Genomic DNA, 23,905 nt, shown 5'->3' with positions numbered 1-23,905 from the left:
GACTTTTATAATTATTTCCCTTTCTGATAGTGCTGGTAAGAAAGGACTAATGTGTTAGGAAAATATCTTTAAGCAAAAACAAATATGAATCTGTATATTATTTCTTCCCTGATTTTTAATAAAAATGAAGGATTGCTTTTTACTAAATAATGCTGGATACACTGAAATAGAGGAGAGTAACTTGTTAGAAAAGGAACATGGGTCCTGGAGAAGGACTATAGTGCCATTTGTTTTGCATGTTCAAATAATAATATATTGAGATCATAGAATTAGTATTTATTACTTGCAATACTTATTTTTATTGTGAATGTCTTGCAAAATGATTCACTTTATAACCTAACACGATAAATTTTTAAAAAATCCTCTTTTAAGCATATCTAAAGTTGAACTATGGTTTTAGTTACTTACGCAGGCTTGCCTGCAGTCTAAACTTGAGGCTCAGATCTACTCTATATGTGCATTTTTTTTCCTACTTTCCAGTCATGGTGGATTAGTGAAAAATAAAATGGTAAACAAAAGTTTAGGAATACATTCAAAATATTGACTCGTATTGCATAATTTGACCAAACAACTCATCGTGCTACGCCATATATCAAGGCAGTAGAGGAATACACTATATCTGTTCAAATGAGAGGCATTTGAAAAATCACAATGTGACATGTATGGATCTGTACATTTATCATAGAAAATAAATGAAGGTTGGTAATAATAATCCATTCTAATGATTAAAATTGATTATTGCAAACTGAATGTGAAAATCTCATGTGACAGATTTTAATATGTTCTCCACCATTAATTCTTCTAGCTAATAATGTAGTAAAGGAGACAAGACATGAATTAAATCCAGATGAACTGCTGATTCACGTGACAAATATTTCATCGAATTTCAACAGTTTTAGGAGTTTTAACATTTAAGAAGTGGATGGAATACAGGAAAATCATGGAATCTGAAAGGAACAGCGAGAAACTCAGAGAAGAAATGAACACAGTAGAATAGAAGGGGAAACAGTTCTAGAAGACAAAAAAAAAGAGTGAAATGAAGACATGCAAATCAAGACTCATTAGATGTGACATGCAAGAGTTCATTAATGATCTAAGTGATGCAGTTAATAAAAATAATGCATTATTTTATACTTTGTTTTAAATTAAATAATAAGTTTAAGGTTTTACCAGACTGATATAATTAAACATTGATTGTACAAATTAATTTTCTTGATATCTTCAGTTTATTGGAGTGCATTTTAAATACAATTCAACCCTCTTATTTACGATGATAGACATGAAAATTAATAATTTTTATTCTTTCAAAAAAGATAAAAATCTGAGATCAGTAACTTCAGCAAAATTCTTAGTGTTTTCATACTCCATAAAGAAATGCCATTAGTACTTCCTATAAAATCACTCCCTCATATTTCTATACATAGAAATAAACTTAACATATTTCTAATGTAAATTTTCTGCATTTCACTCCAAATATAATTGTTTTCTGAACAATACTTCAGTGTTATTTATTTCTATAATTTTGGAAACATCTGACATAATTGAAAGCATATGATGTGTAAGAAAAATCTATAAACAATATGTTCTTGTTTTCGTCTTTGCTGAGTTTATTTATAATATTAATTAGTTTTATATAAAACCCATAACTTATTATTTTAAAGTTATTTAATTTTTTCTCTTCTTGAGTTTTTTTTTTCTCCAAGTCATATAATTTAATCATATAATTTCATTACTATGAATTGATGGACATTGGACTATAATTCATTTTAAAATCTAAAGTGTATATAATTGTTTGGATAAGAAATGTATTTGTGTGTCCATATGTAACTGAAGTCTTGTTATAGTCACATCTCCTTTAGTTGAAAATCAAGGAAAACTGAAATATTTTTTCACTAGCAGTTTTGAAACATAAATGTAAATCTGGATAAAGAAAAATATATTTTAAGAAATTTACAAACTATCCTTAAAATGATTCAAAGAGGAGATATCTATTGTGAGAAACAAATTTATGTAATTGAAGACCTTTGGATTTTTAGGAGACACATTAAAGTTAGTCATCCAAAAAGAACCCCCAAAGTGCCATTGCCAATATGCTTTCTTTATAATTCATATGGTAGCATCATATACACATATAAAGCCTTTTTAAATGCTGATAAAATATAACAGTATGCATACATTTTTTTACTGCAAAATAAGTTTCATATTCATAGCATATGCATTTTCATTAGAGATATGAGGGTAAGAATGTTATCAACCAAATCTTTAAATTTCCTCATACTTTGAAAGCATATTTTTTAAAACCATATTTTTTCTTCCTTTTTAATTCAACAAAAAACTTTAGTTTTTACTTGAGTTTTTCTTTCAGTAGGAAACACTGCACAATCATTTTCATTACTCTACTGATATGGTTATTCTGATCAAAGGTGTTTGATCAACATATTGGCCCCTTTGCTTTTCATCAAAAGTTATATAGAAATGCAATTACTCCAATGACTTTGAGTTACTAATTGCTCCAAAATACAGTGACATAATATAATCATCTATTATGCTCATGGATTCTATGGATCAGAAATACAGAAGGTACTTAACTTAGGGTGGTTCCCTAAGGGAAATTTATGGAATCTAAGCCTGGAGAATCTGAAGACTCAGTTTTTCATTTGGCAGCACTTGATGCTAGCTGGCAGATGAGGTCTCAAATGAGACTTACTAAAAAACCTACAATGGACCTAGATATAGGAATAGGGCTTCTTCCTTGCATGGTGTCTATTATTGATCAAAGAGGAAAAAAAGAGGAAAAGATATAATCCCTTGACTATCATAGGCCAATAGTTATATAATGTTATGTCTGTTACACATATTGCACAGAAAAATCACAAAGCTCCTTCCCCTAGATTTGAGGGAAAGGAAATAGATTCAGACACTTGATTTGAAAGTGAATAGATCTAAAAAGGTTCATATACCTATAAGCATTGCTATGGTAGTTTTTGGAAAACAATACACTACAATATTGATAAATGACAAGTGGTAATCTTTGAGATGTTGGCCTAGGACTACTCATTCATGTCTTAATTTGTATACTTCTTATGTTTCACATTTAAAATAACAATCATATCCCTTTACACTAAATATAAATGATAAAAGTAACATAGGAGTATATGATAGGAAAGTCATCAGAATTCAAAATTTATTGTTAAGATAAAATATATCTAAAATCTTTTTTATTATCATGTATTCTTCATATAGACAGCAGATAATGACAGTTACATATTTTGTCTTTGAACTTTTTTTATTCAACAGAAAAAGAATATAATAATTTAGGTTTGACTTAATTATATCACTTTTAAGGTAAGGTATTTGTGAGGTTACATTATGAAACAGGATGCTTTGACAACTGATAAATAACAATAGGTTTAGAAACCACCATTACTGCTCAAAATATTTTTGTTTCTTTACTTTTAGAAATTGAAGCTAATTCTCAAGTATGTATAGAAAATCAAAGAAACCATATAGGTGAAATCAATTTGAAATGAACTAATGAGAATTACACATCTTAGTATCTGTAGTTACTATAATGCTACTGGAATAAACTCATATGACATTTCTATAACTATAGACATACATGTGTGTGGAACATAAGAAAAAGTGCAAAGTAATATGCTACATATATAGCTATATCTATAGTCAATGTATGGCAAAAAGTGCAAAAGGAAATGGCTGACCTTTTAAACTGGTAATGATGTCTCTAGCTTCATCCCTGTTGTCACAAATGTTAAAGCTTCTTTTTATTTTATTTTTTTAACAACTTTATTTTATTTATTTATATGTGGTGCTGAGGATTGAACTCAGGGGCTTGCACATGCAAGGCAAGCACTGTAGTGCTGAACCATAACACCAGCCCCAAGTCTTCTTTTTAAACACTGAATAATACTTCAATGTGTGTTTTGCTGGTAAAACATCTGTACCACTTTCAAAGGTTTCCACAAAAAGTTATTAAAAATATGACACAACTTTCCTATGTACATAAAATGAATATAACAGTGAACCTCAACATTCTGTACATCCATAAGACTTGGATCATAATTAGAAAAAAATATATTATGTGTTTAAATAAATATGTCAAAATAGATTCTCCTGTCATGTATAACTAAAAAGAACACAAATAAAAATAAATTTTAAAGTTAGTTCATGGTTAGTACCATAAAGAAGAGACATTTGCTTTCCAATAAATTTGGAAGCCAGAGTCTAAAAGTAATTATAAAATGGTAACAGAGTTTAACTTAAGCACAATTTGCTCTTTACTATCAAAGCAAACTTGCCAGAAACTCTTTCTCCAGGCTGAACCATTTTTAATTTTTAAAATTTTTTTGTCTTTGCAGATGGACAGCATATAATTATTTTGTTTGTTTATTTATATATGGTACTAGGGATCAACCCCAGTACGTCACACATGGTAGGCCAGTGTTCTGCCACTGAGCTATAGGCCCAGGCCCGATCCTAAATCATTTTTAAACTTGATAGTGGTTTAGCCAATGAGTAATGGGAGGCTAACTTTGGGGCAGAGAGGAAATGTATGTGAGCTTGATTGTATATGAACTCAATCAAGTATATGAGCTTGATTCTAAAATCACAGTATCAAACTTGATTATCAGTTGTTATTGGTTTGTGTTACTGATTTTGTAAGATGTTTAGATCATCCTAAATGCTCTTAAATTGAAGAAGTTTTAACTATGAAAAACTGTTGAAATAATATTTCCATTAATGATAAAATGGTAGCTGTTACTCCTATTTATTTATTATTTTTAAACTGTCTTATATGAATTTCAAAACAAATTTTTATTCCATTCATGTTATTTAAAATTGAATCCATCAGTTAAGTAACAATATACTAGACTTTTTAATATTGTTTACTTAACGTGTTTTCTTATTTTATGGGAATGTATAAGAAAGAAGAATCTGATTATATTAAATTGAATTATGCTCTGAAATTGTGTTGGTGGAAAATGGAATAATGCTGTTATGCATAATTCAATTATAATTTTTGAAAGCAGTGCTAAAAAATTTTTTTAAGAGAGAGAGAATTTTTTAATATTTATTTATTAGTTTTCAGTGGACACATCTTAATTTTTATTTTTATGTGGTGCTGAGGATTGAACCCAGATCCCCGTGCATGCCAGGGACAGCACTACCACTTGAGCCACACCCCCATCCCAGTACTAAATATTTTAACAAAGATATCTTTTCCATAAGCCAGAATTAAAATATATATCTATTAACCTAAATGTTTTATGAGAAAATAAGAGGTATACTTAAGTAAATATAAAGTTGGGAAATAATTTTTTAACTGGAATGGTCTAATTTATGAGTTTATACCAAAAGTAAATCTCATAAAGTAATTGCCTTAAAATTTGAAAAAAAAAAAAACTTATGCCTTCATTAGATTCAGAGTTAAAATGATAACTGCTATTTTAATAAATAATTCATAATCTAATTAAATTTGCAATGTGAATGCATCTGGCTTTCACTGATTCATTTTTATTGAGTATTAACTAAAACTATAAATAAAAATGCTCTAAATAGAAATTTATAATTGAAGCACTTTTCATTATGATAATTCGTAAAGTTTCTCTATTTTTGTATACTTAATAAATGAGAAGCTGCAAAATCGATGCCTGATACTTTCCACTTATATTTTGACTTTAATATACATATGAAGTACATTGAAAAAAATAATGATACCTAAATTTAGGAAATCAACAAATTAAATAGAGTGAATTGGAGAACTTAGAACTTTCTTTTCCTGAAATATTTGGAAAACAAAATTAATATTTGGATTAATTTTGTTCAAAAACACAGTGTTCACAAAATACTTTTCTGAAAATTATTTGCCTTAATATAATTATTTATTTGTGTTTTGCTGAAGTCTCATAGGTGTTTCCACCAAATCATAAAGTATAGCAAACCCGGTTAAATATCCATTTACATAGATTTTATTTATTTAAATATACAGGAATATGAAAAATCATATGAATGTATTAATAAGACAAATCTTCAAATTTTGCATAATTTTCTAGCCCACAAAATTTTATGACAGTATGCATGTAAATACAGTCTTTTCAATACAAACATATTCTAATCAGATATAATATTGGAGTTATTTTCTAGGTTTTAAAAGGTGATTTCTTACGAAATTTTTAAATTTTCACTATCAAAATATTGATATTTTTATCTAGTTTTGATATTAAACATATGAAAATGTGATAAAATATTCTGGGAAGCATCTTATATTCCCCCTATTTTCTGAAGGACCATATGTAACATTAAGTTTTTTAAGTATTCACCATTGAAATAATATGAGTTGGAGTATGAAGGGAGGTTTGTGATTAATTTATTTAACATTTAAAAGTTAAATCAAAGTTATTAACTTTGTTATAAATGTAGTTAAGAAGGTGGGAAAACAAAAAAAATATGTTTGATGTCAGCTGTACAACTCTGGATTACAGCCATTTGCAAAGGTTTTGCCTCTTTCACCTATGGGTGTTAAATTTGTTGACCATAAAGAATAATATTATCATTTTAATGATGATAGCTTTGATAGTAATATTCCCCATTTCTTAATCCTATTAGTTTAGTTTAATTTATTCCTAAGTTTGGTGTCATTGTCCTTTTTTACTCGTGGGATTGCTTTTCATGGATAGTTATACACTGTTAACAGCATTCAGAAAAGAGTCAATAGAAATTTCCATAATTGAAAACTTCACAAATTAAAATTGTTTTTCTGAGTAGCATTGTGAATTTCACACTCTCCCATAACTTTGTCCATCACATTCATGCTGCAAATTACTACATGCCTATTACTCACTTAGTGGTCAACTTGTTTACTAGATCATCAGATCAACTGTTGAGGAATGAGGAAATCCTTCCATAGTGATCTAATTCAATGTCACAATGCCTCGATCACTTGCTGCACATCATACGGCATGGGAATTGTCTCTTCTCTCATCATTACAACTCAGATAAAAATGAGATACTTCAGAAAACATTAAAAACAAACCAAATTTATATAACTTTTATTACCATGTAGGTATATAACTTTTGTTCCATTTTATTATTTGTTATTTTTACAATATCTTACAGTGTCTAATGTATAAGTTAAAGTTTATCATAGATTTGCATGTATAGGATTTTTTATTAATAATGCTAAGTGTCAAATTTTCAAAATATCCTCAAAGATCTGATCATGCAGTATGTGAATGTTTAAATTGTATATTTTTTTTCTATATTTGTAACTTCTGATCTGTTTTACTGTATTTATTTTCTAAAACTTATTTTAATTTATATTTCCATTATGGCATGGAGGAGTCTATCTTAGTCTCTGTTTCTCTCCATCCCTGTTTCTATTTCTGTTTCTATCTTCATTGTGGAATCATTTCACATTTATAAAAACATTACAAAGAAAGTATGTAGAGTTTATTTGCAGATTTCAAGAATTTTTTTACATTAATATCTCATAAAATCCTGGCACTATGAACATAGTTCATGTTTCAAGAAAAGAACATGTAATGTTTTTCAAACAAATGATACATCTTTGATCAATTTGTGCTACTATAACAAAATATTGTAGACTAGATAAAATACATAAGAAAATACAAATAATCTAATATTTTTATTAGCTTAACCCCAGACACAATTTGATATTTACCTCTTTTTCCATTATTGGCGTTGTACAGGTCGAGGATCCAATCCAGACAAACAAATTCATTTATTTCTTTCTAACTTCTCAGGGCAAAATGAAAGTAATGATTTAAGACTTTTCTTGTTTGCTAATATTTATGATTAATTTTATAGGTTTCTTTCCAATAACTTTTAAAATTATTTTGAAAAGTTTGATGTTGCTATTATTTGTGATCTCTTCAAAATTTCAGTATTGCCAATTGAACCTTTTTATTTATTATTTTTTGGAGGGACTATCAGGGATTGAACTCAGGGGTACTCAACCACTGCATCACATCCCCAGCCCAATTTTGTATTTTATTAGAGACATGGTCTCCCTGAGTTGCTTAGCACCTTGCTGTTGCTGAGGTTGATTTGAACTTGCAATCCTCCTGTCTCTTCCTCAGATCTGCCTCAGTTACAGGCATGTGCCACCATGCCTAGCTACCAGTGGGGCCTTTAAGAGGTGATTTGAAAAGCAGCATGGAGATTCTTCAGAAAACATGGAATGGAACCAGCCTTTGACCCAGTTATCCCACTCCTGTTTTATACCCTGAGGACTTAAAACCAGCATACTACAAAGAGGCAGCCAAATCAATGTTTACAACAGCTCAATTTACAATAGCTAAACTATAGAACCAACCTGGATGCCCTTCAAAAGATGAATGGATAAAGAAAGTGGAACATACACACAATGGAATATTTCTCAGCCTTAAAGAAGAATGAAATTACAGAATTTGCATATAAATTGATGGAGCTAGAAATAAGCCAAACCCCAAAACCCAAAGTTGAATGTTTTCTCTGATAAGCAGATACTGATACATAATGGGGAAGATTGGAAGGGAAGAAGTTAAGGAAGTTTGGATTGTGCCGAGGAGAATGAGGGGAGAAGAGGAGTTATGGGGATGGGAAAGATGGTGGAAAGAGATGGACAATATTACACTATATACATGTATGTTTACACTACTGGTGTGACTCTGCAGCATGTAAAGCCAGGGAAAGAAGAAGCTGTGCTACATTGTGTACAATGTGTCAGAATTCATTCTACTGTCATGTATAACTACTTAAAATGATTTTTTTTAAAAAAAGAGATGATTAGGTTATGAGAGTTCTTCCTTATAAATTAGAGTAAGGCCCTAATAAAAGAAGCTTCCTTCTACATTTGCTCTCTTGCCCCTCCAGCTTCTACCATGTGAAGATGAATCACATGCTGCTTCCTTCATTTTGGACTTTTTTAGTTTTGATAATTGTATTAAATATATCTATGTTGTTTATTTATCTGACCTAGTCTACAGTATTTTTTGTAGTAGCACAATTAGACTAAAATTGGTATTACACATGTACTATTATTTGTTTGTTTTAATAACATTACATCTTCCCCTCTTATTTATATTGAAATTAAATTAATTAAAATTGGGTGCTTAATATCAAATATTTTCTAAATATCTTCTTCTAGATATTGTTATCTATTTAATATTGCTGTATAAGAGAACCTAAACTGTATGATTTCAGTCTTTGGAATCAATGGTCCAGAAGATTGTCTATCTTTTTGTTTCATGGACACTAATAAAAAAGGAAAAATTTTGTGAATTCTTTGGTCTGATATATATGTGTAGATACAGACAGAAATGTAGATACATTTGTATATACTCAGCCTACTAGGTTTTAACAGGTTCTCCAAGTGAAGCTGATGTCTCTATCCTAAGCAATATTTGTAAATCAGATTGAATTTTTATATTTTTCTAAATGTCCTGCATTTTGATTGATGTATCTCATATACATACACACACACATACACACACATACACACACAGATACACACACACACATACACACACACACACACACACACATACATTTTGTCTAATTGGTTCTATCAACTACTCTGAGTGCAGGGCATGGTCATATGATTCCAATGACTGGGCAGAATAAATCAGGCAAATGCAAAGTTTGAGGCCAGTCTGTGTGCATTAGCAAGACCCTGTCTTAAAAAATTAAAAATAAAATAAAATAAAATGCCTGAGTTTGTACCTCCATGGTAAAGCATGCCATGGTTCAGTTCCTAGTACAAAAAAACAAAGAATTAAAAAAAAAAAAAACCAAGGACTACACAGAATGAAGCTAATGCTTCATTACCCAGCAATATTTGCAGATTTAATTATTAATCCATTTTTAACTTTTTGCTGTATACATTTTAAAGCAACATTTTTAGTTGTGCATATATTTCAGATTTTATGAGTTCCATGTGAATTGCTGCTTTCAGCATTATGAAATTTTTATTTATTCAAAGATGAAAGTTGTTTTTGTTAAAATCTGCTTCATCTTCAGGATGAACCCAACCACTGTGTTTAAAAAGCTCTAATAAAAGAAAATCTGTTTTGTCTAGCACCAATACTAGTTGTTTTAGTTTTAAATTTAGTTTTAAATTTCATAGAATCTTCTAAATTTTTTTCCACCTATGTATCTTTCTATTTAAAGTATGTCTTTTTGAACAGCATATGTTTGGATTCTCCTTGTTTATTCAAGCTGGGACATAATTTTCTTGTATAAGATAGATACATGCATTCAGTATCAGTTATAGCTATGGAAATGATATTTTCTCATAACAAAGTTAAATTTAATTACTTGAAGTACATTTAGTTTGTTTAAAGATTTTTCTTTAAATTTAGTATTCATGCATTTAGTATGCTAATTGTTATTATTATAAGGTACTAAGGAATTAACTCTAGACCTCTCTCCCATTGGGTGCAAATTCCAACATGTGTCAAGTTTTAGGCAAAAAGTTTTATTTTATTGTTTCACTCTAGAACTGTTTATTTGTTTCTTGTTGTTTCTTTTGTTTCAAGGAATGTATCAATGTTTTATGGTACATATGTATGATACTGTAGTATTTAATTGCATGTTCCTTTGGCAAAAAATGTTCTTAATAATAATAATGGTCTTTTATGTGTTGATGTATTTTATCATTAACTTGTATAATTGATTAAATGATCTAGTAAAATTTAGTCAATTATACAGAACAAACTTATCCATGAAAAATACATGATAATATCATAAAATTCAAAATCAATTAAGAATCCAGGTGCACTTTACATTGTTTATCACAAAAATTATGCAAAAAATTATAAAAAGACCTACCCAGTCTTTGCAAAAGTAGTGATGTTTAAATGAAAATTTGGTGGATTGATTTAATTATTCTAGTGATTCAAGAAACTTACCAAATCCAGATGGGAAAGAAAAAGCTACTGTATGCCAGAATACACAAATAAAAATTTAGAAGCCAAATTGAATAATTGGTTTTTACTTGAGCCCACCAGCTGTCTGGAAAGGGATAGCTTCAGCCACCAGCCTCATTATAATCACAGCCATTCAACACTTGCACTGATACATTGATGAAAATGAGATTTTCTAAGACTATTTGTTTAGACTATTTTTCAAATGTCTCAAAGTATGTTCCTTTTAATTGCCTTGGTCTGCAACATACACAAATGTGAATAAAAATATAAACAAATATATTATTAATTATTATTATCTGAAAAGAGTATACTATATTTTATTTTCTAACTTTTTTTACTGGAACTAGGCAAATGAAAATTTTATTTAAATTTATGAAAAGAATTACATATGAAAATGAGAAACTTTGATATATGATATTCATATTTATTTCATAGAACTATACGTATCTGAATTTGAGTCATTAGAAATGCCACATTTCAGAAATAATTTCTAAATTTATAATTTAAAATATTAAAGATTCATACTTATTGGAGCTGGCATAAGTAAGTTTTCAAATATGTTATTCTAAAAATATTACTTTAATACAGAGTTTTAATAATTATATAAATATATAATTATATAAATATATAATTATATAAATATGTTATTCTAAAAATATTACTTTAATAGAGAGTTTAAATAATTATATAATTTTATAACACAAATGTTCTTTAACATGTATTCATATTTAGATGTAAAAAAGCCTACAAAAATGTAATTTGAAAAATAAATTCATGTGAAAATGCAGAAAAAATCTCAATTCTAGCATGAATATCCTAACACTAGTATTGTTGCATTTTTACAAAAGATTTAAATAAATCCAAGTGTGATATACTATATAAAAGATAAATTAAAACATCATATATGCATATATTTATTAATGCAGGTACTTATGTACACTACATGCCATGTCATAATTATGGGTGTATGCACATATTTCTAAATATTTTAAACAATTTTCAAAGTAAAGTTAAAACTCTTCGCATGAATGTTCATATCAAATTTTTAATCATATTATATGAATCAAAATAACGACCCAATGTTCAATGTTCATAGATCAGTATAACTTGCTAATCATCTCAAAAATTGAAATTAAACATGTTGTGAATTTATTAGCCCTTCATGAAAACTAAGTATGTTTTTCTATCTTTCACTCATAGTTTTCATGGAGAGTTAATGACATCACCATGATTAATTTCATTTCTGAGCCTTAAAGATTAGTCAGTATCTATTGCAATTCAATTCTAAGACTTCATTGTGCACCATAGCTGTTCCCGACCTTCATTATGTGCACTGAACTAAATGTTGAGTCTTTTTATAGATAGGGTTCTGATATTATTTGTGAAAACTCAGAGAATTAATGTAATTCTACTATAAGCAATGATTATATTTTCCCGTTTCAGTTATTTTCTTTCTTTTGCTCCCTGTATCTCTGCTTATGTATCTCCTTCATTTCTCAGAGATGAATTCCATGGTGTAGATATTGTCATGAGTGTACCGAACTAAAAAAAAAAAAAAAAAAAAAGAAAGAAAAAGAAAGAAAGAAAAAGATAAAGAAAAGAAAAAAAGAAAAAGAAAAAAAATCACCTTTCTTCATTAATCATTGGGTTTTGGACCTCAAGAACTACAGGTTCCTGTAAGGAACCTCTTCTCTCCTGACAGTGAAACATTACTTCTAATTGAAAGTACTTTTTGCCCTTCCTCCCTCAGAGCCCCATGTCCCAGTGTTTTAGCCTGGTATTTGAGATACACTTTCTTTTTGATACAGTGTTTATGTGCACATTGTTATTTATATCCTTCATACATGGTGGTGGAACACCCATGGTCCAACTACCCTCCAGAGATCATACCTCACAATACTGTTATATTGGTGATTGAATTTCCAACACTAGAGCTGTAGGGACAAATCTAAGCATAGAACCTGGTGTTAAAGATACAGGATGTTTTCTAACTCTAACAAGTCTGACTTGGTTTTAAATTATTTCCTGAAAATAAAAATAAATTAGAAAAGCAATGGGTAAATTTAATCCCTTTAGTACCAAAGGGGACTGTCTTTAAATGGTTTGTTTGTGAAGTAGGAAAAAAAAATTCACTTTGAGATTTAGTATTTGGTATGAAGTCAACTGAACAAAACTGGGATTTAATGCTCCAGTATTACACTGAAATTGGGCAGAACTAATATTATTTTAATTGTCTCCTTAATGTAAATTTCTTGATTGATTTCTAAGTTGAGACCTGATACAGTAATTTATGTTGTCAATATCATATCATTAGTATATAGTTATTACCTTCTCTTTATTAATGGCTACCTAATCTATATGCCTGATAATTTGTTAGATGCATACAATAAATACTTTAGAATAAAGTCAACAATTATAATTCTTATGTTAATTCTGCTAAGTCACAAGTTGAAGTTTTAATATTTTGTAGGACATTTATTTCCTATTGCTTTTTATTAAATCACAGTTGTTTTTGTTATTATTGTCTCATGTTCTTTTGCCTTTGTGAAAGTTGCAGGCTTACTCACTTTTGAAAGTACTGTTAACCTTGTTTTAACCACACCAAACCTTCTAAACCAAAGGTACCAAAAGTTTCAAAGTATTTTCTCTATTCATAACAAAATACTTTAGTTAGCCTTATATATTTACTTCCTGTATTAATTTTAAAATAAAATTGATAAAATGTTTGTCAATCCAAAATTTAAAAAATTAACTTGAATAATGTTACAAAATAATATGGAGAGGTTAAGAATAATAAATAAAGAATTCATTGTATCAATGTAAAAATCAACGCTTATTTTAGAACATGTAGATTTATAAATTATTTTTATAAACAAACAAACCAATGTTTTTTTTTTAATTATTTCAATTTGAACTATGCAATAATAAATAAAAAAAGCTATATAACAGCTTACTTTTCTATTATTTTAAACCTTCCATTTTTTAAAAAAATTATTATAGTAGCCCTGGACCACTGATATAATGTAAGACTGAGACAACTGTCCCTCTTTTAAGAACTCCTACTTGCATATTGCTCAAAATTTAGAGGGAAACAGGATATTTATAACAATGTGCACATAAACACTGTATCAAAAAGAAAGTGTATCCCAAATACCAATATAGTATATCAAGGCAAGAGATTCTATTAGCTGGATTAGAGAAAATTCCAAGTTTACTACTGGAATAAGTAATGCCATAAATATAAATGTGATTTAAATATGATTAAACATGCATGTCTTTCTTATACCCTGATATGTGGGGTAATGTGGAGTCAAGGAAAGTTTCAGTGACATGATGAAACCACATATTCTCATCTTTCTTTCACTGATATTAATAGAAGTCCCATTCATTTTTACTTCAGGGCTTTTTTCTCCGTGTGATATTTTCTGATTCCTTTAATTCCAGTTAAGCTGCTCTTTCCCTGAACAATTCAAGGTTTGTCTGCCATCCCAAGTAATTAATATAGTATCATTTCTATAATATAATAGCTTTGGTATTTTTATGTATATATTATGTATCTGCTATTCAAATTTTCTTACATGGTTTCAGTATGTTTTTTTTTTATCTAAGAAACAGTAAAATGTCTTGCATGAACTTGGTACCTACTAAATATTTGCTGAAGAAAAATTATTGTTTCTTTAAATTCACTGCAAATGTCATATGAGTCTACAACTTCACAAAACACTATGCACATGTCTTATATCTACCTAAAGAAAAACTGATAACAAATTGCATTTATTGCCAAATGTTGTTAGAAAAGCAATGTTCAAGATATGCTGAAAGAGATTATTTCCAGAAATTTACCACACTTCATCTCAGATATATGGACAAGTTGAATTACATTGCATGGTTGGAGTACAACATTGTACAATTTTCAAGAAACAGACATGTAGGTTATAGACCAATTTTTACTAACTTTTAACTAAGGCTCAATTCCTATTCTCCATTCACAGATTTTTCACAAAACCTCTGTGTAAGTAAATACAATCTATTTAATACGTACTTGTAAAGTGCTTAGTACTATAAACTTGTTCTCTTTTTGTAATCCTTGTGAATCTTAATATTGTACATTGATGCAATGAACACAGTTAAATGCTTGAAGGCACAGGTGATTCTGGCAAGTAGGCATTTTTATCCAGTATGAAGAAATAAATCTTTAAAATCTGTAAAACAAAGCTGGGTACCAGAGGCATGCCTGTAATCCTAGCAGCTTGGGAGGCTGAGACAGGAGGATCGAAAGTTCAAAGCCAGACTCAGCAAAAGCTAGGTGCTAAGCATCTCAGTGACACCCTGTATCTAAACAAAATACAAAATAGGGCTGGGGATGTGGCTCAGTGGTTGAGTGCCCCTAGTTCAATCCCTGGTCCAAAAAAAAAAAAAAAAAATCTATAAGACAGGAAAGCAAATAACATTAGTTTTAAAAGTTTTCATCATGTTTCATAATTTATATTCTCTATTCTCTTTTAATATCATGTAGTAATATCTGAAAATGTTGATCAAGTAATAATTATGCAGAAAAATATTTTAATGCATGCAAATTTACTACACTGTAATCAGTTGTTTATTTGATAAGTTCATATTCATCATTTTATAATAGACTACATGCATAAAATTAATTGGATTTTGATAAAATACAGTTATTTTAGCTGTTTGAATTATAATTTATTTTATGAAGTTATTTGCACCAGAAATTAATTTTAATTTACGCATGTCAAATCAAAGAAAGCAAAAATGATCACTATTTTTTCAATTAATGATTTTATATTTGAGAGGATATTCAACAATCACACAACTTCATGCTAACAAAAGGAGCCAACCAAATAAATTTATATTGAATATGTAAATTGACATATGTGACTTTTTTAGATATTTCAGTCTTTGAAGCCAAAATATTTATTAAAATGTCAATTGTGACTGTTTGTGTATGTTTAAAGTCTGAGAAGTGAAAGTCATTTATTTCCCAGAATGGTTAATACAATGGCAGTTTAATCGGGAAAGTCTTTAAATAGTTAAATGTTTAACGAAAATGTAAGTATTTTGATGTAATTTTCTATTACCAGCATACATATTGCCTAAAAGAGCATATGCAGAAATTTTTGTAAATACTACAAATTAAACTGAAACATTTTTCTTCTCTTACCCTTTTCTTATATATTCAGAAAAAAAAAATCCTTTACTGAATTTTATGTGGAGCAGAACATTTTATGTTCTTTGAGTATACTGATTAAACTTTTTTCTTAGAGTTTAATTTCAGGAACTCTTGGTTGAACAAATAATAGGAAAATGATTTGTGATGAATAATTTGCATATATTTTATCCTGCAAAAATTATAGTAAGAAAAGGTCTATATTTGTGTATGTTTTCCATGTAATAGAAAGAAAATTGCAATTAAATTTAGCCAAAACTATGTTCACTCAAACATAATAATAATTTTCTTATATATTTATTGATTGTATTATGTATAAGTAATTTATATAAATGTTAACATATATAATATATGATAAAATAAATGTTAAAAAAATTGTAAAATTAAGGTGTGTCATTACTAAATAGGTCATTTTTATCAGACCTGACAGGTTAATTTTCCATATGGCTGTGGATTTTTCTGAGGGTGTATTCATTAACTGTATTCAATGATATTTTCAAAGGTTAGCTGTTTTGATGCTCACTATCCATAAACAGAAGGAAAATTATATATATTTTTTTCTACAATATTGTGTACAGTTTTTCAATAAACTAGCATATATATAATTTCCCCAAACCATATAATTTAAAAGAGAAAAGTAATTGCTATTGTATACACATGAAATGAGGGTATGGTTACACTTAAAGAAAAAGACCTTACAAAGTGGTATTAATTTTACCTTTACTAAAAGTCTTTTTCCTTATTCCTGACTACTAACATATTGTATGTATTTCCATTTGATACCTAGGTATTTTATGTTATTATTGTACAAATTATAATAAACAGTAAGATTGGACAACAGATAATATAGCACTTTTGTACATTTTGTTTAAATAAAACATTTATACATAAATTATTGGACACACTCTGTTTTCTGAAATATAATGATTTATGCAATTTTAGAAAATTGATACAATTTCATTTATTAAGTTTGTAAAGAATAATAACTTTGTTTTCTAGAAAAAAATGGACATATTTGAAATGCTCATTTTAATATATCTCAGTTAATAAAGAAATTGTCACATAACTATTTGTATTCAGATTATAAAAAAGAACCTCAAAATAAAAAGTTCTTCTTGAACTTTTGGAATTTTCAATATTGGTTTCAACTTCAATATTCAAATTAAATTTGTACATACACACATATAAAGGAATATAACTGAGTTATGATTGCTTTTCCTGGTCACTTGTGTTCAACTTGGAAATAACAGCCTCAAATTCTGAATTTGTCTTTACTGAGATGAAAATACAACAAAATTTGTGCAAATATTACTTTCTCTTGTGATGGCATGGTGACTTGGCATGTGATATGAATGAATATTTGAGTTACCATTTCAAGATGAATTATCAAAAACAGTCTCTCCTTTATTTATTTATAAAATGAAACATTCATTTATAACCTTTATTTGACAGAAGAACTAGCTGTAACACATTTACTTATATTTTGACTTATTTCAAGAGCATAAACTACTCATGAGTTTTATGGTCAATTTATATTTTGATGTTGCTCAGTTGCTCATAACTTGATGATCAACTATCTTGGCATTATCATATATTAATATATATGTGTATATGTAGATATATATATATATTTTACATATTTAAATTATATATACATATATAATATATACAAATTTGTGTATATTATATATATATATAAAACATAAAATTATATATACATAAAATTATACATACATTATATATGTGTGTATATATATATATGTATACACACATACATATGTGTGCTTGTGTGTTAACTATACAAAAATTATATATATATATATATATATATATATATATATTTATATATATATATATATATATATATATTTATATATATATATATATGCTAGACATAAAAGATATAAAATAGAGACAGTTATGACTTCTGGAGCTCTTGTCAACCTCACAAAGGTTAGAAATTACAGGTGAAGTGGCTGTATTTCATTGAAATTTTGAAAGAAAATTAATCCTTTACAAAGCAATGCTAATCATCTATGTTTTCACTTATTCCAATATAGAAAGATAAACAGACTAAATTTATATGCATCTTAATTATACTGAATGTAGATATTAATTACAAAATTTCTGAGCAAAATATTAATTTTCCTATCAGAATTGATACCAATTTGTCAGTATTAACTATTACACATTGGGTTAAATGTAGGTTTTTTTGTATAATACCATGGCCACCAATGTACAGACCTATCTCATTATTATAAATATGTTTGTAAAACTCTTATAATGTCACACTAACTCCCCTGCCTACCACTACTGTCCCTAAATCCTGGATGCACCTATCATTAATCACAAATCACTTATATCTGCCTCTATAATTTTGTGATGTAAATGAACTCACACTGTAAACAGCTCTAAAAAACTGACTGGACTGCTTTTATTCAGTGTAATGTCCTTGATTACTATGCAGATTTTAGTGAGCAGGAATAGTTTCATATTTTGTAATGTTGACTAGTATTTCATGGTATGACTTAATCATAGTTCACTTAACCAAGCATTTATTGAAAGATATTTTAGTTGTCTATAGTTCTAACCACCCAGAGAAAGCATCTGTGAGAGTTGTGCAAAGGCTCTTGAATTAACAATACTTCTCTTTCTTCTGGGATAAATGCCAAAATATTGCTATTTTTAAGTTTTTAAATTTTTTTTGAAATATGCAATGCATGTAATTTTCCAGATTTCTCTCTAGACTTAAAGATTCTCACACATGTTGTTCCATGTGCTGTTTGCTTTTATTTTTATAAAGTTCTCCTAAGTGATGAGAAACTTATTTCTTTGAAAATGTGCTGTTGTACACTTTTTCATTTTGAGACTTTAGGTTATTAAGAACAGAATTGCTGTGAAGAGCATTGCAGATACTTTTTGGAATCAAGGTGAACACAATCATATTGGATCAGTTTTGTGGCTATAAGTTTAATAGCTGAGTGAGTAGAAAATGCCTTTTTCAAAGATTTTAGATTTGTTCAATTTGTTTTGCCAGTTAAACAAAGACTGTATTTAATATAGAGAATTTGACTCCATAGCTCTTATTTATGAACATTTTAATGACTATTATTTTTGATTGATAAAATAATTTTATAATCTAACTATGTTTATAGATTTTTACTGTGATTATGTCAAATTTGTAAATTAAGTTCAGGTAAAAATATATTTATGTTGGTAAATCTGATCCTATTAACAAACATGATATAGCTTTCATTATTTTTTTTAGCCTACCTTGCATTTGCTAAGAGTTTAAGCTGTTATGCATGGTATAGTATGTTCATTCCTTGCTAAGTTTTATTTTATCATTTTTTGCTACTTAATGGAAGCATCATTTAAAAATATTATTATATGGTAATGAATGCTGTTTATCTCTGCATGCCAATTTTTTATTCTTTGAATTTACTTTATTCTTTGATAGTTTAAATTTGTTTTTCTTTTTAACTGTTTTATGTTTGCCAGGCATGCAACCATGTGAATCTCAACTTGGTATTTTTTAAGTTTTTTTTAATTAATATTTTCTAATCATCTTCTTTTTGAAATTACATTGATGGACAATGTTGAAGAGCTGTGGAGATAATTTAAATCTGAACTTGATCCTGATTTGGTTGCTTCCTGTTTTCAATATAATTATAGATTTGCTGAGAAGAAGATTTTTTAAGTTTGAATGTATCACATTTATTGATTCTTGGTTTTAATTCTTATGCTATAAGAGTCTTATTAAAGAAGTTGGGGCCTAGTCTGACATGATGGAGATTTGGGGCTATTCTTTCTTCCATTAGGCACAAGGTCTTTGGTTTAATTCCTAGGTCCATGATCCACATTGAGTTGAGTTTTGTGCATGGTGAGAGATAGAGGTTTAATTTCACTTTGTTACAGGTGGCTTTGCAGTTTTCCCAGCACCATTATCAGAATATTTATGGTAGAAGAAGTATGGGTACAAAAAGAGATATGTTAGAAACTGGAAAAATCAAACATTTATCAGGGATTTTGAAATTATGAGAGCCAAGACAAGTCCATTTTATATGGCAAAAATGCAGTCATAATTGCTCACTCATTTAATCCTCATTTGTAATGAATTCGAACTTTGTAAAAACATTAAAGCTGTCATTAATGTTCTCCATTTAGATCATTTTTTTAAAAAATCTACAATGTAGAAATATATATTTGCTAGACTGTAAAATTTAACATCATTTAACCTTTTGGTATTGTTGTTTAGCACCAGGGATTGAATCCAAGGGCTCTTGGCCAGTGATCCCTAGCCCCAGCCCTTTCTATATTTTATTTAGAGACAGGATCTTGCTATTTTGCTGAGGCTGGCTTTGAACTTCTTATTCTCCTCCCTCAGCTCCCAAGCTGCCAGGCCTAACCATTGCTTTTATTGGTGTCACTTATTAAAACGTGGTTGTGCTTCTGTCTTTACTAACCAACATAGTATTGGTGTAACCAAATCTAATTCCTTAATTGAATGGGCAACTCTGACTTAAACTTGATAAACTCAGACTTAAACTCTATAAATTTCCTAAATTGATAAATATACTACAGTTTTTAAAGTACCCAGATGTGGTAGATATGTGTGGGTACAGAGATATTCTCTGAAATTTTCAAGGTTTGCATGTTTGTTTCCTCCTCTAATATTCCTGGAGACAATTAGTTCTTTATTGTGGTAATATTAAGAAGTAATGTCTTCTGTGAGTTATGCACTCATGAATAAACTTCTAAAAAGGAAGAATTATTTTAAGAATTGTGAACAAGTGACCAACAATCTTAAAATGCTTGCCTTTTACCTTAACTCTGCTGCTAACCTATGTCTTTCATTTTTCTTTATCACAATCAGTGCACCATCCTCTGTGTTGGAAGTTCTACCACATCCTTCCAACATAAAGACCTGGATATTCTGACTTACCTTGGATTCAGAACATTGGAGCTGACTATCTATGAACTGAGATCTCTGAAACCATTTGCCCCTCATAAATGTTTTCTCCTCTAAAATTCTTCTTTTCAGGTTTGTTGGTTACAATGGCAAAAAGTTAACTAATCAATTTGAAAAGCTCACTTTGGCTTAGCACATCCCCATTCATTTTGCTGAAACTTTCTTGAGAATATATCGGAATTTGAGATCTTTCCTTTCTTCCTTTTCTTCTTCAGAGTGGTTAGACTTTCGTCATGGTCTTTCCACTGGGGACCACCAACAGAAACTAATTTTATGTTTTTAGTTATGGAAAACATTATTATTAACAACCAAATACTTTAATACTCAAATCCCCACCTCCTCCCAAATATTACATTTTTATAAGGGAAATTTGATGTATTTTAATCAAAAGTAATTTTAAAATCCACTAAAAATTTATGGAATTTTTATCTCTAATTCAACTTGTCATCAGGTCCTGATTATCAGATTACTATAATGTGCAGAGTAATTTTATATTTTAGATGGAGAGTACAGTGAGGTTGTTCTCACTTTTCTTAAAAACACAAATTGGGCTGGAGATTCAGCTTAGTGGTAGAGCAATTGTCTGGCACAGAGACCTACCTGGGTTCAATTCCTGTCTTATAAGAAAGAGAAAACTATTCATTCATGGCTGAGACTGAAAGTAAAAGCAACAATAATGATTATTATCAATTATTATTTTTATATAATTGCTATTTTTACATAACCTTTTTGATGTTTTAAATTTTCCTCAATTTCTTTACTTATTTAGCACATTTAAGGGCTCTTTATTTGTACAAGTATAGACAGAATGTCAGATTCAGCAGTGTTAACCAAACCAGTGAAAACTATAGATTCTCATTAAAAAAAAAAAAATTCTTGTAGGGAACATTTGCTGTAATCACAAAAATTAACAAAAATAAACATAAAATTAAAACTAATGATTCTTGGTACAATTTATGAGTAAAGAAGAAAAACATAGTAGGCTTTCATGACTGAATAACATTTCATTTCGTTTTTACTGTTACTTATTGCTGCTATAACAAATCACCACAAACTTGATAGCTAAGCATGCACTTATTCTCTCATACTTCTGAAGGTCAGAAGTTTGAAATCAGTTTTTTGGTGGCAGCAGAGCATGTTCTTTTGGAGCGCTATTTCTTCCCTTTTAGCATCTCATGGCCACTTATACACTCCTTGGATTATACCCACCCGCTTTTTTCCCTACTTTCTTAGTACATTATTTCATTGTTTTCTAACATTACGTTGCCTCCTCTTATGAGGATACCTGTGATTGCATTGAATGAATCCACATTACCCAGAATAAAGCTTCACCAATGAAGATCTTTAATGAATCTGTAGTACCTTTTGCCCTTTAAAATGATATTCACAGTTCTGATTACTACCATAGGAAGAAGTACATTATTAGCCTGACATGGTAACAAAGGAAATTTAGCTTATATCTGCAAATTAAAATTTAAACAGGTAAAAACAATTAGTATAAAGATAATATAGACAGATTTTTTGAAAAACAAATGATAATAACACCTGAAACAACTTTTCATGCTCTTTTTTCCTAAACTTACACTTCAGTCATGGAAACTCATTTATATATTATCTGAGGACATATATTTCTGCACATATATTAATTTATATTTTGCCCTTCGGTAGGTTTCATTTAGGATATTGCAGTACCTCAAATGGAGAAATAAATGGAGTCTTCAATTTATGTATTCACAGAGGTGACTCCCTGTATTGTTTTTCCCATGTGCCCAACTATATTCCGAGAAGTAGATTTCTTCTGAAGTCTTTACAGTAGAGTCTCTCCTTGCCCATTAATCCCTGGCATATTATTTTATATGCCTGGCAGTCTGCCAATTATTGAATGTGGCTTTTGGATTTTGTTAAATGTTCCCCTCTGTATTTTTAATAAGTTCCATACTCTTTGTCTAGCTGTTGCTAAAATATTATTCCCAAATAATTAACATACTTATCATTTTTCTAATATATTATTTATATCTATAAATTTACCTATATCTCTGCTTACTTCACAAAATGTTTAAGATAAATCTAAAATGCATATTCATTATAATATAGAATTAAATGTTTAACTGCTCACCAATTTTAAATCAAAATAGAGGAATTTATCTCATATCTGACAGTATGTGTGCAACTCAGTTTTCATTACCTAAACTGAAAGACCAGCATTATATTATGTACTCTATTTTGTTTTCGTTTAATCATCTCTTATGGATGGTTAGGATGAAAGTGATTAACTATTTTCAGCTCACATAATTGTAAGTCTTCTACTAAAACAAACAAAAATAAAGATCAAGCACAAATTTAAGACAAAAGTTTCATATTTTCATGAATGCACTGTCTCATGAGACAATGAGTATAGAATATATTTAATTGTGCAAATATAATTTTTGAAAATTTCTGTAATATGATTGATACAATGATTTCATTTAAGTAAGATTAATGCAAACATCATAAAGTTATTGTATTGTATCTCCAAATCTCTCTAACTTCAAAAGTAAAAATACAGCGTTTCTAGAGCATACTTAATAATACATACACAAATTGGTATTAAATACAAATGGCTTAAACTAATGATAAGATTGGTAATATTCAAAGTATTCTGTGTATAAAAATCACCTGGGAGGATAATTTAGAATAGAGATTTCTGAGCAAAACTTCCACTAATTTTGATGAATACATCTTAAGTGAGGCAAGAAAAAATGATATTTTTTAATAAACCACAACTAATTCTGAAATAGTTGTTCAATAAGGTACCCTTTGAAA

This window comes from Callospermophilus lateralis, chromosome 11 (assembly GCF_048772815.1).
Source record: "Callospermophilus lateralis isolate mCalLat2 chromosome 11, mCalLat2.hap1, whole genome shotgun sequence".
Classification (NCBI taxonomy): domain Eukaryota; kingdom Metazoa; phylum Chordata; class Mammalia; order Rodentia; family Sciuridae; genus Callospermophilus; species Callospermophilus lateralis.
Note: the sequence above shows the minus strand (reverse complement) of the source record.